General features: G+C 38.1%; 1 long non-coding RNA gene across 1 annotated transcript in view; it reads left to right on the top strand.

The window, feature by feature from the left end:
• LOC143889929 (uncharacterized) overlaps positions 1–20,654 on the top strand; it is a 41,216-nt gene extending 20,562 nt beyond the window's left edge. Inside the window, exons 3-5 of the long non-coding RNA XR_013254996.1 lie at positions 19,758–19,838; positions 19,935–20,102; positions 20,191–20,654. This is a non-coding gene — a long non-coding RNA (uncharacterized LOC143889929). The remainder of the gene's footprint in view (positions 1–19,757; positions 19,839–19,934; positions 20,103–20,190) is intronic.
• Positions 20,655–21,124: the final 470 nt, after the last annotated feature.

Here is a 21,124-nt window from a genome sequence, read left to right as displayed (position 1 = left end):
TGATGAAAGATAGTGTTCACTGCAAATGAGAGAGGATGAGTTATAGACTCTTAATCAGATCATAACCTGTATTGGGTGGTATGTTACTTGCAGTGCATACTTGATGACTGACCTAAGTGAATGTGGAGCTAAGGCCGCTTCCTATGAGAATTTAACGAGTAATTCTCTAGAACATTCATGAGAACCAAGAGGGGAACAAGGCCAAAATGTTCCAAAACTGTGAATGAATCACCAAGGAATCGAATGTAGAGTGTGGATAACAGGTTAGTCAGTTACACCCACGAGGAAAGGTTGAAGGAGTCTAACTCTACCCGTACTCGGTAACGTAATCTGTTTATCCTAAATATCGGTTGAAGTCCAAAAGACACCGGTATGAATCCACTCTATTTTCTAATGTGCTCAGATACTTCCGTTTTCAATTTTCAACTGTATTTTGAATCTTGTGGGGGATTGTTAGAATTTTTGAACAAAAATAATAATAAAAGATTTGAAAAGTCAAAGATGCTTTTTCTTTTTGTTTAAAAAATTTGGAGGGAAGATTCAAATTATATTTCCCTCTCTTGTTTTAAAGCAAAAGACTTTTGCATGTGTGGGAACTTGAACCCAAGATCTTGGTGAGTGTGCTTGTGGTGTGTTTTCAAAACCAAAGGCAAATTAATAGTCCCACATCGCTTTGGAAGAAAATTCTTCTCATCCATATAAGATGGAGAGTTGGAGAAAGGCTTGAGCCTTCAAGGGGCTTTAGAATTTGTTGGGTCTTGGGCTTTTAGAAGAGCACAAGCCTATATGTAAATCACACACGCGCGCGCGCGCCTCGCCTCGCCGGGCCGGGCCGTGGCCGTGGTCCGTGGTCCAGGTTTGGGTTTGGGTTTGGGTTTGGGTATTAAATAAAAAAGGTTATTTTTATTGCCCAAAAACGGTTTTTCTTTTTACCCCATGTTTTTTATAAAGATACACCCCTTAATTGCAAAACCGTTTCAAATCTCAACAGTCACAAATATGACTGTTGGAGAGAAACGTTTTTGTCTTTTAATAGTGATTAATTATCCTCCAACAGTCATATTCTCATCTATAAAAAGAAGAGAACAACACCATTGGAGAATATAGTTTTTACAGAAAACATCAAAGTTTCCGCTTGTCTTCTTCCTTTCCTCCGTTCTGATCTGAGCACAGTTCTACGGTGATTCTGGGTGGACCAGTCAGCGAGTGCACGTGGATTGGAGCCAACTTTGGCTGTTTTATCTTGGAGCATCGGTTCGCGGATCCCGGTTTGCACCGGTAGGGGGCGGATACAATTCTTAAGGAGAGTGACCAGTGGCACGGTTCAGCCTTCTTCTTCTCGATCTGTTTTACAGAAACATTTTCTACAAAAGCTAAGTACTGATTTATTTACATTTCTAATTTCTGGATTCAATCAAGCCATATATCAGACCCTACTGGACAACATCTAATTTGTCCAACAGAATCCTTGGTGGCTGATCCTAGCATGGTCGAGGCTTGTCGTGGTTTCCTCTCCCACCAAACTCGTTTGGACGTGGGTGGGTTACAAACCCTCGTGAATCGAGTTTCTTGTTACAACTCTCTTGGCTTCGGTTCTTGGAACTCAGCTTTGGTTTACGATTCGGTTCTCGGATTGGGTTCTCGCGCTTCGCCAATCAGGTGCACTCTTTACAATTTTTTAGTTTTCTCTAAATTAATACAATGGAAAATAATTCTATTCCATTTGAGATGGTTAAACTTCACTCCTTTGGGGGATCTGAGTTTAATTCATGGAAGCGAAAGACTCAATTCGGTCTAAAATATATGAATTAATTTTACACCGTTTTGAGTACCTTTGCTGAGACGAGGGAAGAAGTTGATGAATCTCAATGGCTTAGAGATGAGGATTTCTGCAACGACTACTTGTTGAATTGTCTTTCAGATCGTCTTGCAGAAACCTATAGCAAATATAATACTGCTAAATCAATATGGGACAACTTAGACTCTCAATTTAAGAATGAGGAAGAATTGTCCAAGACCCATCTGGTGGACAAATTGATGGATTTCAAGTTTCAAGATGACAAGAAAATCACTCCTCAAGTTACTGATCTAGAGAATTTGAGATCTAAGTTGCATAATGAAAAAATAGTTGTCTATGATTCGTTTCTTGTGGGTGCAATTATATGCAAGTTACCATCTGCATGGCACTCTTTCAAAACCGAGATGTATCGGAAAAAGGTACAAGTGGGACTGAATGATTTCAAACGATTCATTCGAATCGAAGATGAGAATCGATCTAGGAATAACTTGGAGATGGTTAGACAGCAACAGTCTGCTGTTAACGCGGTAATATATCCCAAGAAATTTCCTCGGAAATCCAAGTTACCTAAAAGTGAACATCCCAAGTTGGAGGCCAAAAAGATTATCTTTCAGAAAAATAAGGGCAAGTGCCACAACTGTGGAAAATGGGGTCACTTTGTTGCAGAATGTAAACAACCTAAGAAGGCTAAATCTGGCACACCACAAAAGGAAGCTCATATGATGGTGGGCAGTGCTGCGCCTAAGAGTTTTGTTGCCATGTTAGGCAATGGTAAGGCCAGTACTTCTTCAGCCTGGCGGTTAGATACAAGAGCCACCTGCCATGTTTGCAACTCGAATAAACTACTTACTGATGTTGTTGGCGTGAAAGAGACCATTACAGTGGCTAGTGGAGCTGAAGCAGAGGTGACTCACACTGGAACTACGAACCTGGTCCTTTCTTCAGGTAAAATACTAACTTTAAAAATGTTAAAGTAGTTCCTGCTATTCAAAAGAATTTAATTTCTATTAGTCTTTTAGACAATACTGGCATGTGTTCATCCTTTTTGGGTGGTAGAGTAACTTTAACTGTTAACTCTTATTATTTTGGTTGTGCTTTCTTAATCGATGGTATGTATAGATTGAGTTTAGCAAATGAAACCGTTAGTCAGGTTAGTTCCACTTTGATTGATCCTAAGTTGTTACACACTAGATTGGGACATGTGAACTATAGGAAAATGATCACACTTGCTAAAACTTATAATATACCTTTAGATACATCGATTAGATTTGACAGATGTGAAGTTTGTGCACAAACCAATATCACTAGAAAACCTTTTCGTTCGGTTTCTAGGAGCACACAACTTCTTGAGTTAATACATTCTGACCTCTATGACTTTAAAGTTTCACTACTAGAGGTGGTCGGAAGTATTTAATCACTTTTATAGACGATTTTTCTAGATATTATCATATTTATCTCCTAAAATCGAAAGATGAAGCTTTTGATAAATTTAAACTTTTTAAGAATCGTGTTGAAAATCAATTGAACTTGAAAATTAAGCGATTTAGGAGTGATAGAGGATGAGAATACACTTTGACAGAGTTCAAGGCATTATGTGCCTCTCAGGGCATCATACTTGAAACTACTGCTCCTTACTCACCTCAATCTAATGGCATAGCTGAACGTAAGAACAGGATGTTAACTGAAATGTTACACTCTATGTTATTGACAGCTGGCATGCCTACTAGCTATTGGGGAGAAGCAGCTTTAACTGCAAATCACATCCTGAATAGAGTACCACACTCTAAGTTGACATCTACTCCTTATGAGTTATGGCATAAACATCCTGGTAGATATGACACTCTTAAGACTTGGGGTTGTATTGCTTATGTCATGATACAAGACCCTAGGAGACATAAGGTATGACCTAGAACCAACACTTGTGTTTATCTAGGTGGTGCATAAGATATTGCTGCTGATCGGTTTTTGGATCTATCTACCAATTTGGTTATAGAATCTAGAGATGCAGTATTCTTTGTGAATAAATTTCTCAGAGATCATGGTTTGAACCTACCTGGCGATACTGAGATGGTTCTAGGTATCTAGGTTTGCACCCTAGGAGACATAAGGTAGGACATAGAACCAACACTTCTGTTTACCTAGGTGGTGCAGAAGATAGTGCTGCTGATCGGTTTTTGGATCTATCTACCAATTTGGTTATAGAATCTAAAGATGCAGTATTCTTTGCGAATAAATTTCTCAGAGATCATGATTTGAACTTACCTGGTGATACTGAGATGGTTACAGAATCGCATGTAGAGTTTGAACAGAACATTTCTGACACCTGTCCTACACTGATTTCTAAATCAGAACCTTTAAGAGTTTCTACAAGAGATAGAGTGCCCAAGAACTTTGGTGAGGACTTTGTGACCTACCATGTAGAGAATGATCCATCAACCTATAAGGAAGCGATGAGATCTATGGACTCTTTGTTGTGGGCAGAAGCCATTGATGATGAAATGAGCTTTCTGTTACAAAATCAAACTTGGCAGCTAGTCGATTTGCCAAAATGGGCTAAGACTGTGGGCTGTAAGTGGATTTTGAAGAAGAAACTTAATCCTGACGGATCCATAGCTCGGTATAAAGCATGTTTAGTAGCTAAGGGCTATACTCAAGTAAGTGGGATAAACTACTTTGATGTTTACTCACCGGTCTGTCATTTGGCAACGATAAAAATTCTTCTTGCTTTGGCTTCTATTGAGAAGTATGTTGTGCATCAAATGGATGTAAAAATGACTTTCCTTAATGGAGACCTCACAGAGAAAATCTACATGAACCAACCTGAAGGGTTTGTCATGGAAGGTTTCGAGAAAAAACTTTGTAAGTTACACAAATCTTTGTATGGTCTTAAACAAGCACCTACATTGTAGCATCAAAAAATTGACAAGGTAGTAAAGAGCTTTGGTTTTCAGACCAGTTACTCAGATAAATGCATTTACTTTTGTTCTGTATCGAATAAGGTTGTGATTATTTGCTTGTATGTAGACGATATGTTGATTCTTGGTTCCGATCTCTCTGTAGTGAGTGACGTAAAATCCACTTTGGCTAAAGAATTTGACATGAAAGATCTTGGTGTGGTTGACACCATTCTTGGTATGAAAGTAAGTTTTGAAAGGCAAGGGATTAATCTTAGCCATGGTTTTAAATTTCGACCGAAATCCAAAATTTCTGTGGAGACCGACACCGAAATGGACTAAAACCGAAACAGTCATTTATTTCAGTCGAAATTTCGGTTTTTCCGAAATTTGACCCCAAAAAACTGTTTTTTTATATTAATTTAATATTTTACCGAAATTTCGGCCGAAATTTAATATTCAATAAAATATTTGTTTCGGGTTATGTACCAGATTTCGGTCGAAATTTCAAAATTCCATGGTCCGAAACCGGTACCGAAACTGAAATTTTAAACCTTGCTCTTAGCCAAGCCCATTATATTGAAAAACTACTTTCTACATGGGGATACAGTGAGTGTAAACCGATTGAGACACCATTTGATTATACCAAGAAGCTAATCTCTAATGAAGGAAACAGTGTGAATCAGTTAGATTATTCTAAACTGATTGGTAGTCTCATGTATGCTATGAGTTGCACTAGGCCAGACATAGCCTTTACAGTTGGCATGCTGAGTCCTTTCACTAGTAATCCTGGCCATGAGCACTGGGATACCCTTTAAGGCTGGTGAGATACCTTAAGGGTACTCAAGGATATGCTCTATGTTATAATGGCCATCCTCCTATCTTGGAATGATATTCTGATGATCATGGGGCTCAGAATTAGGAGACAGTAAATCTATCAGTGGTTATTTTTTTACACTGGGTGGAGCTGCTGTTGCAAGGAAGTCAAAGAGACAGACTTGTATTGCTCTGTCATCTATGGAATCGGAACTTTATGCTTTAGCTTTTGCATGAGATGAAGCAGAGTGGATAAGAGATCTGATCCTGAACATTCCATTGACCCATTTAAAGATTAACTCTTTAAGTTTGTTCTGTGATAATCAAGCTACAATTACAGTTGTGAAAAACTTAGTCTTTAATGGTAAAAGGAGACATGTCAGGCTGAAACATGCAACGCCGAATTATCTTCTAGAACAAGGTATTATCACTTTGGTTGATATGAGATCGAATGATAATATGGCCGATGCTCTTACGAAGGGACTGAACAAAGATCGAATATTCAAAACTGTGGGGGAAATGGGGTTAAAGACTGTGTAGACGTGTCTTAACCTACATCCATGTTATTTTGAATTTTTTCGAATCTCCCTATCTTGGCCAAGATAAGCACTTGATATGTGTCAATGATGTTTACAGTTGTCTTTATGTCATTCCATATTTGATGACATGTCCTTCTTGGGAAAGGTTGTTTCATTCCAAACTTGATGAATAGCTTAACTCAATTTGGATATGATGCCTGTAACATTCCAAATGAAAACATGGAATTGTTCTTTGTAAAAGAAACTGTTTAGGTCTTGTTCTTGATTGAAACTTAACATTGATGCTTATTGATATTGATATTTGTTTTTTTCAGCCATTATGAAATTGTACTAAGTTCTTCTGGTCGAACTAGATACTTTTAGTAAAATACACAAATGATTGGATTCATTTTTTAATAAAATTCATATTTGGTAATTTACAGGAATTGGCAAAAATGGAGGAGATTGCCTCAATTTGTATCTTGATGAGGATGACTTACTTGATGAGTGAATCCTTATAGAGCAATGAGAACTATTATTTTCTTTTCAATTGATTAAATAGTTCACCTACATGTGAAACTACTTATGTTTGAGTTTAGATTATTTCTAAAACTCTTGGTTATTCTTTAAAGTATTTTTATTTTCAGTTGGATTACAGATCTTTATTGATATGGTGATATGGATGATTCAATAATTTTATTTGGACATCACATTAACTATCTATTGGATTGTGCTATATGTAGAACATAGGAGGAGATTGTTGGGTATATAATATAACCCATGTATGTTCTAATATAAGCCCAATAAGATAATGGACCGGTGTAGTGGACCTATTTGGGCTAGAGCCCACTAACCTATTAAAACCCTAGTGTATCTCTATATATAGGTGCTGGAGGCAACAAACTTGGTATTCCAAATTAGATACCTTGGGTGTAATGCTTCAAGCAACCTCTTGCTTGACCTAATTCCTCTAACAGGAACAAGTCTTACATTCTTTATCTTCTATTTTCGTCATTGCAGTATATTTTTTTAGCATCAAATCTTGTATGTTTGGCTTGACTTTGGTATCTTTAGAAAGGTTTTAGGTTACCTATCTAAATAACCCAGTATCACGAAGTGATTTGACAATGTTTTGGACGAATTACAGTTATGGTGCATGCTTATTACGGGATTTCTATTTTAGGATTTAGTCTGGCTTCTAACTTTTACTTGTGCTACTTTAGATCAAAGGTTGAGGTTATTTATATAGGTAAGTTAGCATTTAGGGTTTCAATTTTAGGTTTTTACCATCTATATATGAGAAGAAAAAGATAGATTTGAATAAAGTTAAATTTTGGAATATTTTTGTGAAGAGAACCTTGGCTCTCTCACGTGGGTGAAGGAGCTTGGCTCCTATCATGTGTTATATTGGAGTTTTTCTCCAAAACCGTGGTATGAGTTTCAAACCCCCACAAGATGATTTAGTGCATGTTTGTGTTATCTCTATCTTTTTTTGTTGCTCGATGCCTCCCTGCATCACTTGTCTAGCCATCCACCCCCTTTCTCCTATTTTTATCAAGATGTTTGTCTAATAGACCCTACTTTGTAAATTTTATTAAGTTACCCATCGTAAGTTCAAAGTTAACATTGAAAATAATATTTATCAAGATACCTTTAAAACTAAATTTTGTGAATTATTGTTCGCTTTATTATTTAAAAAATAAAATTTACAAACATTCTCTTTCGCTCACTCTAGAACAAAACATAGAAGATGGAATATTAGAATGCTGGAAGATTAGAGGGTCGTAACATGGAGTAGGAACCGGTTTTGTGGACCTCTACATTGTTGTTAAATGAGGAACAGATGAGAGTAACGAAACCTTTTACAAGGGAGGGTTTCTTCAGTTGGACCAACGAATTAGGAGGTGGGACAAGGTTTGTAAAGATGGTTGCTAGTGTATATGTCCTAAAATACAGTATCAATACTTGCATTTTGTTTATATTATGCACGTCATGATTTTTATTGGGTAATTAAGGATTGTATTATGTGGTAATTTTTCTAAATGGATGTTTCTCCTTAGGTAACATGGTCGGAATATCATACTCGAGGATTCACAAATCCTAAGGGATAGAAAGATATGATATTTCAGGTCCTTGTAGACCTAAAACCCTTCACAGTTGGGAGATAAGGCTTGACATTTCATCCTATAACAATTGTCATAAGACTTGCCTCTAAAATGGAGTAGAGTGACTTATCTTGAGTAGGGTGAGTTATCTCAGTCACTAGAGTGGAGACAATACGCCGGAAAATGAGTGTGAAAAAGGTATTTACACAATTGAAAATAATGTCAGGCCCAGGTGTGGCAACCCAAGAGGGGGTGAATTGGGTTTAAAAACTGTTTGCCCTTTTCAAAGATTAATTGCAAAACTAAAACAAAGAACAAATTAAATAAAATCAAGATAAAAATAAAGGTGCACACAAAAACAAGAGAGAAAGAGAGTAGAATAGAGTGCACCCGATATTTTTATTGTGGCTCGGTCCAAACCCGGACCTACATCCACTCCACCAAAAAACCTTGGTGGCTTCAGTAAACCCGGTCTTCTTCACGTGTGAAGACCAAACCGCTACAACCAGAGATTGATCCGCACCTCAACACTTTCCAAACAATCGAGATAGCTCCGCGCCTCAACACTTGTCAACCGAGGTAGCTATGTGCCTCAACACTCACCGTGTACAATGAATGAAACAAAGAAAGAAAAAAACCTTCTTCAAAGGTTGATACAACAAGTGAATTTCTCTAAGAACAATGAAAAATATTTACAGATAATTCCTAGATCCAAACCCTCAAATATCCACCACGAGAGGCACAAGGGTGTAAAACATTCTAAAATGTGCTCAAGAGGTGTTTAAGAGTATGTCTTAAGTGGTCAGAACCCCTTTACATAGAGCAAAGAGGCCAAAACTAGCCGTTTCTAGTCTCTAACAGTCAAAATGGACGAAGGCCGGACAAATCCTGGACGTCCACGGGTTATTTTATTTTTTGTATCCGATACATAGTCGAACGTCTGCAAATGGCCTGACATCTGCACTCTGTTTTAGGCGGTTTTTCATTTTTGCGCGGTAAACTTCAAAAAATCATATCTTCCCCTTTTCTTATCGAAATTCGAGGATCTTAAGCTCTATGGAAACTAAGGGAGTCTACTTTTTGCTAAAAATAATTTCAAAATTATTTAAAAATTAGTTAGAGCTATTGTCCATAAGATAATAATGGCCTATGGTCAACCAAGCAAGTGTCATTTTAGTTCCTTTCAATTTTAAGCTCTCTTTTTGCACTTGAATTTTGGCCCACTTGTATTCTTTGATTTATTTAACTTAGTATAGTCACTTTTAGGTTCCCCTGGATGTCTCTAATGAAATCTAAGAGTGAGATTACATTTTTACACTCGAATTGATAAAGGACTTGCTTCTTTGATCTTCAACTTGAACTTCCACTTCAAGTCTTAATCTTCTTCGATCTCCATCTCTATCTTGGCTTCATTGGTTTTTAATATTGCTCTGTTGCCTTGATCCAAGCTTCTTTGACTTTTGATCTTTGATTCAATCTTCAACTTAAACATCAAACACAATTAGTACACATAATCACTTGTGTTTGGAATCATCAAAACAATATAGAAGATTGCCAAGTGTTGAATTATTGGGCTTACAATCTCCCCATTTTTAATGATGATAACACACAAGATTTGCAAATATGCTCCCTCTAAATATATGTTTTAAAGAAAATTAAAATTCCCTTTTAAAACTTATGCTTTAAAACAAAGACTTCCAATTTCTCTCCCCCTTTGTAATCAAGAAAAAGAAGGGGTTGAGATATTTTCAAAAGAAATGGGGATTAAATTAAAAGACAATTTTAAGCTCCACCTTTGTCAAGGAATAATTCAATATAAAACTCCTCCTTCCTAATTCTAAAATGTGATAAAAGAGGGGTTTTTCAAACATATTACCAAGGATTCTAAAATTTTCATTTGAAGTTGAACCTTGGGCTTAACTCATCATTTTTTAAATGATTTTCAAAATTCTTTTCAATAATATTTCAGACATGTTACCAATTTTTAGTTTTAGACCCGAAATCTAAGTGAAACTTATGAACTAGGTTCAAGTAGTGGCTTTAGGAACCCAAATTTCATTGGCCCATGTCTTCTAACCCATTTAAAGTTGTTTTCATTTCTATATTTACATTAAAATTTATAGTGTCCAAATTTCTCACAGTAATTATATTTTATGGATCGGTTAGCATGACTACTAGATGCAAAGAAAATTCTATAGTTAGTTGTGTATCTAGAACTTTTAAGAATAATGTCCACAATTTGGTCTCCATTGATAAATTAACTAAGACATATTCCTAATTTCTCATTCTCTCCTTTCTGTTGGGTTTTTCGGAGAAGAAAACCCGCTAAAATTACAAAGCAAATAAATATGAGGATTTAAAGAACCAAACAATCAAGAGAGCAATCACACAAAAGAACACAAAAGATTTACGTGGAAAACCCTCCAACGAAGAGGGAAAACCCACGGGGCGAATCCGACGAAATATCCACTAATCAAATAAGTGATACAACGTCTTTCTCTCAAGTTTTCACCCAAAACTTGAGCCAATACAAGAAACAAGGAGATAAAAGGTTACCTTGTTGCGAACAAGAAAACCCACTTTCTCACCAAAAATTACCCACTTCGATCTTCAAGTCGAAGAAACCCAAATCCTCGCGAAGTCTCTGTGCAACGAGACGATTCAATGGCGCGGTGAAAATCTTCAGGAAGAACGCCAACGCCCAAGAATAGGCCCTAGGTTTTGACTCCAAGCAAAACCCTCAAGAAGAACCCACGAAGAAAAACCCTAGCTTTCTTTCCTTCTTCTTCTTCTTCTTCTTCTCTCTCTCTCTCTCTCTCTCTCTCTCTCTCTCTCTCTCTCTCTTTTCTTTCTATTCTCTCTTCACTCAAAAAACGGCAACAACCCCACTCACGGCATGCCTTTCCTTTTTTTTGTGTTTTTCTATTTGTTTTTTTCACACACCGACACAACAACTCACGGCACTATTTTCCTATTTCCTTTTCACCATAGGAAAGTTCTTATTTCCTATATCAATAGGACTCATGAGTGTAGTGGGAGTGGGACCTACACAAGGGCTGGACCCACAACAATATCCCCCTCCAGGCCCATGAAGAGGAGACACCAACCTTGGCTCTCACTTGGAGTCCATACGAGCTATGTCTCGGCATAGCTCAATCTTTCCTTTGGAAACAATCAAAGTCAACATATCAAACAGATTCTTGTCAGTACGAATCTTCTTCAACTGCACCAACCGTGTTTCGATCACATCACGGATCCATCGGTTCCTAAAAAATCATTCCACTATTGCCAATTATTCTTTGCCTTTATGAGATTGTATCTCCTGAAACCTTTTTGGCTCCCCCTCACTAGTAACCAATATATAATGAGAGGTAGGATATCTCGTTGATGGCTGATGCTCTCTAGTAGATCTTCTAACCTGAGATTCCACTATCTCTGTCTGTAGGGGCTGCTCCCCCTGCTCATGATCTATCACAGTATCATGCCCACCAGCATCTGATCCATGATCACTACCATCTTCTTGCACTTATCCCCCATGTGTAACATGCTAGAATGGATAACGAATAGATGTAAGATCAATAATACCATCAACCACACCTTTACCTTTGGGGTCTTCAAGCCTCTCATGCCACAAATTAGGAGAACCATCTTAGTTACATTTACCACATCGTTGCACACTTTTGCATAAGTCTTATATAATGTGCAACAAATCTTCCACTTTGCCACAACGAGTGAACCTTTTGTAAGTTTCCATATTCCCTTACCAAAGTAGCTTTCATATCCTTCCCTATCCATGGCTATCTCAGAAATCAAATCAAGGCGCATAACAGGAACATGACGCACATCCTTCAAAGCCAACGTGCACCCAACATTGGTTTCTATGCACACATCGTCAATTCCAACAATCTTTGATAGTCTACTATTGCCCATCTTCAACATACCAAAGTCTCTTGCTTTATATGACGTGAAGAACTCCATGTTGGGAGTAGCGTGATAAGGAGAACCTGTATCAACAACCCACTCTATACCCTAATCTGCAACATGTAAACACTCTTCTTCTCCAAAAGAGAGTGTTATCACATCTTCATTAGACACGATAGCCGTAGTGTCATTATCATCATTTTTCTGAGTTTTACCTTCTTTTTGCTCTCTTTTGTAAACCCAACAATTCTTCCTTATGTCTCTTTGCCACAATGAAAGCATTTTTTCTTCTCTCTTAAATTCGACATTTCTCTGGATTTGTCATAATTTTGTGACCCTCTGCTTTTACTTCTATCCCTGTTCTCTGTGACAAGAGCCTGTGCATGGTCTGTACCCGTTGATTTCCTTCTAGTCTCTTCATTAAGCAAGCTACTAGTAACTTGGTTCATACTAAGTACACCATCTGGAGCAGAGTTACTAAGTGACACCATCAAAGTTTCCCAACTGTCAGGTAACGAGCTCAAAAGTAACAATGCCTGCAACTCATCATCTAGCACCATCTTCATTGAAGACAATTGGTTTACTATGCTCTGAACTTCATTCAAATGCTCTGCGATCGAACCACCTTCTTTGAACTTTAGGTTCACAAGTTTTTTAATTAAGAAAGCTTTGTTTCCACCAGTCTTTCTCTCATAAAGACTCTAACTTCGTCCAAAGAGAATGTGCAGATGTTTCATTAGACACATGATGGAACACACTGTCATCCAACCATTGCCTAATATGTCCAATAGCCTTTCTATTCAATTTTTGCCAGTCTTTATCAGACATGCCAGTCGGCTTGGCCTTATCACATTCAATAGGTTCATACAAATCCTTACAATAAAGAATATCCTCCATCTTTGGTTTCCAAATCATCCAATTTGATCCTGTAAGCTTGATCATGGTTCCCGTAGAACTCTCCATCTCAATCCACACAAACAACTGTGCTTCCAAACAACCTCAGCTCTGATACCACTTGTTGGGTTTTTCGCCGAAGAAAACCCGCTAAAATTACGAAGCAAATAAATACGTAGATTTAAAGAACCAAACAATCAAGAGATCAATTACACAAAAGAACACAAAAGATTTACGTGGAAAACCCTCCAACGAAGAGGGAAAACCCACGGAGCAAATACGATGAAATATCCACTAATCAAATAAGTAATACAATGTCTTTCTCTCAAGTTTTCACCCAAAACTTGAGCCAATACAAGAAACAAGAGAGATAAAAGGTTACCTTGTTGCGAACAACAAAACCCACTTTCTCAAAAAATACCCACTTCGATCTTCAAGTCGAAGAAACCCAAATCCTCACAAAGTCTCCGTGCAACGAGAGGATTCAATGGTGCGGTGAAAATCTCCTGGAAGAACTCCCAAGAATAGGCCCTAGGTTTTGACTCCAAGCAAAACCCTCAAGAAGAACCCACGAAGAAAAACCCCAGCTTTCTTTCCTTCTTCTCCTTCTTCTTCTTCCTCTTCTCTCTCTCTCTCTCTCTCTCTCTCTCTCTCTCTCTCTCTCTCTCTCTCTTCACTCAAAAAACGGCAACAACCTCACTCACTGCATGCCTTTCCTTTTTTGTGTGTGTTTGTAATGTTTTTTTTTTCACACACTCACCGTCACACACCGACACAACAACTCCCAGCACCCTTTTTCCTATTTCCTTTTCACCATAGGAAAGTTCTTATTTCCTATATCAATAGGACTCATGAGTGTAGTGGGTGTGGGGCCTACACATGGGCTGGACCCACAACACTTTCAAGTCCTGAATTTGTTTTAAAGATTGAATGTTTTCATCTTTCAAGCCTTGGTTTTATTCTTGATTTCTTCTTTTTAAATCATTAACTGATTTTTCAAATTCCACTTTTTAAATCATCAATTTGTTGAGAAAATTCAAAGTTTAAACCTTCATTTTCTTCTCTTAGTGCTTTATTTTTCTTTTTCAAAAAATCAAATTCTTAAAGAACTTTGTTGGAAGAAACTAAATCAAAGTTTTTTCTTTAGATTTTCAAGCTCTTTTGTGGTTTTAGAAAGCAATTTTTTAAGAGCATCATTTTTTTTTAAATTTGCATGTAGTATATCAAATAATTCATCATAAGACGTATCAACATCACTATCACTATCGGATGTACTACAAAAATCATTTTCATCAAATCCAATGAGACAAACATGTTCTACATTGGGTCCAAATATCTTTAGCACTTTTACCAATATCTTTAGCCCTTTTGTGTATATTAGTATAGATAGATATTAGCCTTCAACCGACTTGCTAAATTGGCATATGGGTGAATGTATTGCTATTGTATACTTTGATAATGGTAAAAGTTTTACTTTTTATATATCCCTATAATTTACTATTGAATTATATGGTTTTGAAACTAAGACTAGGGTTATCGTTTTGGTTTTATGTTTTTCTGATGCAGTTTATGGAACCTTAGTGTGCATGTTTTCCAGTGCCAAATGCAAGAGCTCTACCCTATCAATGAAGTGATTTGCGAGCTACTCAAAATTCATATCATGCTCGAAGTTTATGTCGACGGATGACGAGTTTATAGTGTTTGGAGTAACAACAAATGGTGGAAGTCATTACCGATACTAGTTTTGCATTTTGATTTTGGAAAAAGTAGATGTCAGTCTCAAGAAGATGCAATTGCATCGAACAATGGACTTTGCTTCGAGAGTTGCTCGAAGTCCACATCATGCTTGAAGTTTATCCTGACGGACGATGAAGCTTCAGTATATAGAGGCACAAAAATAGATTCAGATGATGATAACAAAGACCAAACCATGGTTGCAGACGATGACTTCTTCAAGGAAGAATGTGAAGGTCTACGTAAGAGACTGAACAACGACCTACTTAAGAGGCATATTTCTACATCATCTTTCGCCTCATCATCCTTAGCTTGTGGGGAAGGATTCCACATTCTTGGAAACAAAAGATCTATGGATTTGTAGTTGGCATTCTTACTTCATCTGCCATAAAACTTCAAAGTTCCAATGCTTTTGTTGCACCAACTCTATATGCCAGCTTGTATCAAAGGATGCACTTTATATGACTGAATTCACAGTTATTTTGGTTTATGAAGTTAAGTTTCGTTTACTAAAATGAAATACAGTATTTGTATATACTATGTGTGTTATTAAATAGAAATTTATATATAATCCATTCATGTTTAATAAAAATGAAATGCAATTGTTGTGTGTAAATTCATGTATTTTTATAACATCAAGCTTTATGTACAAAATTGGGAAAAGAATCAAATGCAAGCAAATAAATTCACCCGGAGTGCCAACAGGAAGCGTCGGGTAAATTTATGTTTTTTACAAAATAAAATAAATGGCGACTATCATTTTCCGTCTCCATATTTAAAAAAAGGGAAAATTACACTTACACCCCCTCTACTTTCTAACATATACACTTCTAACCCTGACTTTCAAAACGTGACAAGTACACCCCCTGAAGTTCGTTTAGGTTTTTTTACCCGGACGGAGCTAACGGTGAGGATGAATTGACCAAAATACCCCTCGTTTTAACTATAGTAAAAACCAAAGAAGAGATGTAGGGTAAAAAATGAATTTTCCTTCTCTTAGCGCCTAATCGCACCAAATCTGACGTCGTCATCCCCATCGCCCAATCTCTGGAACAAAACTTCATCTCCCACCTGCGGAAAAATCATGAGGTAACTTATGTAGGTTCTTGTGGCATATTTTATGGTTTTCTGCATGGATGTAGGGTTTTTGAATTGAAACCCTAATATTTTATCGTTTTTTCGTGTTTTTGATTGTGACTGTTGGGATTTTGGGATTTTTTCCTTTTGAAATCTTATTTTATAGGAATAAGGTTGTTTGTTTACCGTTGTATGAATAAATTAGGGGTTTTTGTTGTCATGGTTCGATTAAATTAGTGTTTTCCGTTCGAATAAATTAGGGGTTTCTGTTTTGTTTTTTTTTGTTTTTGGTTTGAGTCTTGTCCCCTAGTAATTTTATATGTGTTTTGCTGTGTGTAGTGAGTGTGGTCCCCAAACTGGATCCTTTATGAACATAAACCCTAATAATTTAAGGGTTTCTGTTTTCTTTCTTCCTTTTGTGTCTGTGTGGTCCCCCTCTGTAAATTCAGCGATTTTCATTTCAAAATAGTGGGTTAATGTACCCATGAGGTGTGGTTTAATGGTTTTTGTACCATTGTGTATTTAAATGACATTGTAGGACACCATTTAGGTCATTTAACTTATGTTGAGGGACTATGTTATTTTGTGGTCGCCCTCTGTACCTATGACAAGGAACCTTTATCAGGTTAATGTAGCTATGATAGTGATGGACTATGTTAGTTTGTGGTCCTCCTCTATAAATTCAATAAGGGTAACTTCTGTTGAGGGACTATGTTACTTTGGTCATTGTGTATGACAATGATGGACTAACATTTAGGTCATTTACCATTGAGGGGCCAAAGTAACATAGTCCATCACTATCATAGTCCTTCTAACAAAGTAACTTCTGTTGAGGGACCAAAGTAACAAAGTAACATAGTCCCTTTGTAACAAAGTAACTTCTACTTTGGTCATCGTGTATTACATTGGTTGGATGCAGCTTCTACTTCTAATTGTCTATGACAGTGATGGACTATATAACTTTCGAGGTCCACCATGGTGGCAACTTTGACAAATCTAAGAGGGCATATAAAGGGGGAACAGTTAACCACATTGATAATGTGGACCCAGACAAGCTCTCTCTCTTTGAAATGCAAGACATGATGTCAGAAACAGTAGGCACCCCTATCCACTTGTTCATGTATCGTAAACTTCAAGGGAGGGGTAAGCAAGGTGGTTTCCAAAGGATCGACTCCGATAGATATGTGTTGCAAATGATAGAGCTTAATAGAGGGAAAGATACCATCACAATATATGTTGACACCCCCCCCCCCATTGGCACCAAATGTAGTTGATGTGTTCGGAATGAGCTCACAGAAATGTGGCTTGGGAGGGAGCTCATAGATAGATATGTTGGGAGCTGATGTTGGATTGGATGGTCAAGTGGAGGCCCCCACTGGACAGGTTGAAGTCCCCACTGGACAGGTTGAAGTTGATGTCAACTTGGGTAGGGCAGTGGAGACGGCAGCTGAGGAAAATTTGGTTAGAGCTGTTGATATGATTTTGGCTAGTTTGGGTAGGCCACAAGAGTCCCCAATTGAACAACAATCTGAAGCTGAGGAATATTTTGTTAGTCAGTTGGAGACCCCAGTAGTAGAAATATTAATGATCATGTTTTGGGTGAGGAAGTTTAGACACCCATTCCACCTGTCCATAGTGATGTACCTGATGAAGGTTCTAATGATTCTTTTGATATTGACTACGATGTTTCAAGCAAGTATGATGATAGTGACAGTAGTTATAGAAGTGAGGCTGATTATGATGATCATGGTGATGATTTTTTTGGCGGAGCTAAATATGTTGTTGAAGAAGCAGCTATAGATCATGAGGATGATGTGCCTGTAGCATTTCTAGAGGAAGTTATACCTGATGAGCCTCTAAGATCAAATGCAGTTGAAGAGGATGAAGATGACATGTGCCTTAGAAGTCCAAGGTCTTCTACAGATGAACGAGAACCTAGAGTTGAATTCAATGAGCATGTGGATATGCAGAAGCCAGTGTTTGCTGTGGGGATGATATTTAGCTCTCCTCAAGTATTTAGAGCTATATTGAAGAAATATGTTATCCAGCATGGGTTTGACTACATGTTTGTAAAGAATGAGACTTCGAGAGTCACTACAATATGCAAGACTAAGTGTGGTTGGAGGACACACGCTTCTCCTATGCAGATGGGTGAAGGTTCCCAAATAAAAGCTATGTTCCCAAACATAAGTGCCCCAGATCATATCAAAACCACCAGGTGACTTCTTCTTGGTTGTCTTCTAAATATCTTGAGAAGATCAGGGATGACCCCAACTGGAATGTCCATGCAATTAGAAAGAGTGTGAAAAGAGATTTCAAGGTTGATGTGTCAAATGCAAAGATATATAGGGCAAAGAGGAAGGCTATGGTATGCATTGAGGGTGGATATGTGGAGCAGTATGCTAGAGTCTGGGATTATTGTGACCTTGTTAGGTCTAGAAACCTACGTAGTTGTGTGGAGTTGAAGGTCGAAAGGCCAAGTTTGGATGTGATGCCAACCTTCCAGAGGCTTTATGTTAGTCTCCACGCTATGTGGCAGGGTTTCATGGCCGATTGCAGGCCCTTCATTGGTTTGGATGGTTGCCATTTGAAAGGACCCTGGGGAGGACAAATTTTAAGTGCAGTTGGGAAGAATGCAAATGAACAAATGTTCCTGATAGCCTATGCAGTGGTAGAGGCTGAATTGAAGGACTCCTGGACGTGGTTTCTAACGACACTGCTTAATGATAGTCGGTTAGTTGAGAGTCATGGGTGGACATTCATTTCCGATAGACAGAAGGTATATCTTAGTAATTTACAGTTTACAATACTTATATGAGTTATGTTATTATCTACTTATACATGATCACCTTCTTTTGCAGGGATTGGTTGAAACCTTTGAGGATATATTACCAAATGCCGACCATAGATTTTGTGTCAGGCATATGTACAACAACTTTAAAGCCCAGTTCAAAGGGAAGATTGTAAAAGACACGATGTGGTCAGCAGCTTATGCTACCATGGCCATTGATTTTCAGGAGAAAATGGAAGAGATGGAGAAGCTAGATAAGAATGCGTATGCATATTTGAAGAAAATCAATCCAACATTGTGGTCAAGATCGGGTTTCAGCCCTAGGTCGAAGTGCAACTTACTAGTGAACAACTTGTCTGAGACATTTATTGGCTTCATCCTACCTGCTAGGGACCAGCCTATCCTAACTTTGTTGGAGACCATCAGAAGGCTTCTAATGAGGAGGTTTCAAAAGCAGAGGTCTGAGATAGATAAGTATGAAGGCCCTGTTTGCCCCAAAATTCAGGAGAAGCTGGAGAAAATTAAGGTTGCAGCTTGTGATTGCTACGTTGAGTGGTTTGGTGGGGAGGAGTATGAAGTGCAAAGGTATGGAAAGCAGTATGTTGTCAATTTAGCACAACGGTGTTGTGGGTGTAGGAGTTGGGATTTGACTAGTATTCCATGCATATATGCGGTTGCTGCCATCTTCTACCAGAAGGAGAGTGTTAAAAAATTTGTCCACCCCTACTACCATACTGATGCCTTCCGGAGGAATTACAGAGAAATGATTCACCCTATGGCGAGTATAGAACAATGGCCTCGAGTAGACATGGATCCCATCCAGCCACCTCCAGTGAGAAGGCCTCTAGAAAGGCCAAAGAAGTTGAGGAGGGATGCAGATGAGCCCCGAAGAGCTGCTAACCCTTTCAAGTTGGTAAGAAAGCATGGGTCCCTAAAATGTGGTAAGTGTGGTCAATTTGGACACAACACCCGCACTTGTAAAGGGCCAATCAAAAAGAAAAGAAAGGCTGCTCCTAGAGGGACAAGAACAACTACTTCCCTGGGCATAGGACAACGTAGAGGAAAAGAACCAGTTATCAGAGGTAGAAGACGAAGAGGTGGCAGAGGGGTAGGGGGTAGCACAGAGCAGGTACCAAAAGTTGAAGCTATTCACTTATGCATTATCTTTACAACAATTACTAATGTGTTTTATTGCAATGTAACATGTAGGCTACTGTTGATATCGGAGGGAGAGGCAGAAGAGGTGGTGGGAGAGGTAGTACTTTTGTAGTAGGGGGTAGCAATGAGCAGGTAGCAAAAGTTCAACCTATAACTATTTGTTTTTTCTATGCCACAATTACTATTGACTGTTTTGCTAATGTTATTTTGCTTCAATGTTACATGTAGGCTACTGTTGAAATTCGAGGAAGAGGCACAAGAGGTGGGAGAGGTGGAGTAGAGGCAACTAGCTCTAGAGATGGAGGGAGAGGAGGGAGACGACAAAGAGGTGGCAGAGGTGGACCCTTTGGGGTTGGTATATATGAAGGGCACTTTTTCTCGTATCCAATTAGACAAGTAAGTCACAAACTTTGTATTTGTTATCTCCCCTTAATATATGAATTATAATAGGTCACCTAACTATTGCTTGTTGGCACATGTGTAGTCACCAAGGAAATCTAGTGGAACCCAAGGTGCTAGTACTTCGGCCGTGGGAATTACATCTGGTGCTCAATATAGTGGACCATATTTTGGGACTCAGCAATCCTCAGCTCCTGGTGGCAACTGATTGTCGTATTTGTAGATGGTTGGGGTTGAAGCTAGTTGCTTGTGGGACTTGGAGATGGTTGTAGTTGGAGCTGCTTGCTTTCGGTTTTTGGAGATGGTTGTAGTTGGAGCTACTTCCTTTGGTGCTTCTTAAATGCTTTTTGGTTCACAGTTGCTTATGGTTACAGTGTGGGTTGTTATGAAACAATGCCATTTGAACAATGTTTATTTTGAACTATGTATAGAGTGGTCTTTACCCTTCCCAACAATGGTTTGTAATGAAACAATTTCACTTTTTTTATAGTTTGGAAGTTTACATGGGGTTGGAACAGTTTGGTGGTCATCATGCTTTTGCAGGGAATATAATCGTTATCAATGAATGTGGGTTGTAATGAATTTGTTTGTAATGACTCTTCAAACAGGTTATAATGAATCTGATTGTAATGAATGTTCATTACAGGTTGTAATGAATCTGATTGTAATGAATGTTTAGTACATGTTGTAATGAATCTGTTTGTAAGCAATGTTCCATTGTTATTTTGTAATGAATGTGGTTCTTAAACAGGTTGCAGGGCTATATTGAATCTAATATTGGTCGTATTCAATGAAAGAGTGAGTGGGTGTGTAATGACAGAGTGCCTGCCAAGTTGTGTAATTCTCCTAATTGTCTGACTGCCTGGGTGTGTAATGAAGTGGTTGAGTGTGTAAAGAAGTGGCTGGCTGTGCAATGAAGTGGTTGGGTGTGTAAAGAAGTGGCTGGCTGTGCAATGAAGTGGTTGGGTGTGTAATGAAGTGGGTGGGTGTGTAATGAAGTGACTAGGAGTATAGTGGAT

Source organism: Tasmannia lanceolata, unplaced genomic scaffold (assembly GCF_043159265.1).
Source record: "Tasmannia lanceolata isolate RefF3 unplaced genomic scaffold, GAP_Taslan_0.1 ptg000013l, whole genome shotgun sequence".
Taxonomy (NCBI): Eukaryota; Viridiplantae; Streptophyta; class Magnoliopsida; order Canellales; family Winteraceae; genus Tasmannia; species Tasmannia lanceolata.
The sequence above is the reverse complement of the archived record's forward strand: the minus strand, read 5'-3'. Positions and strand labels throughout refer to the sequence as shown.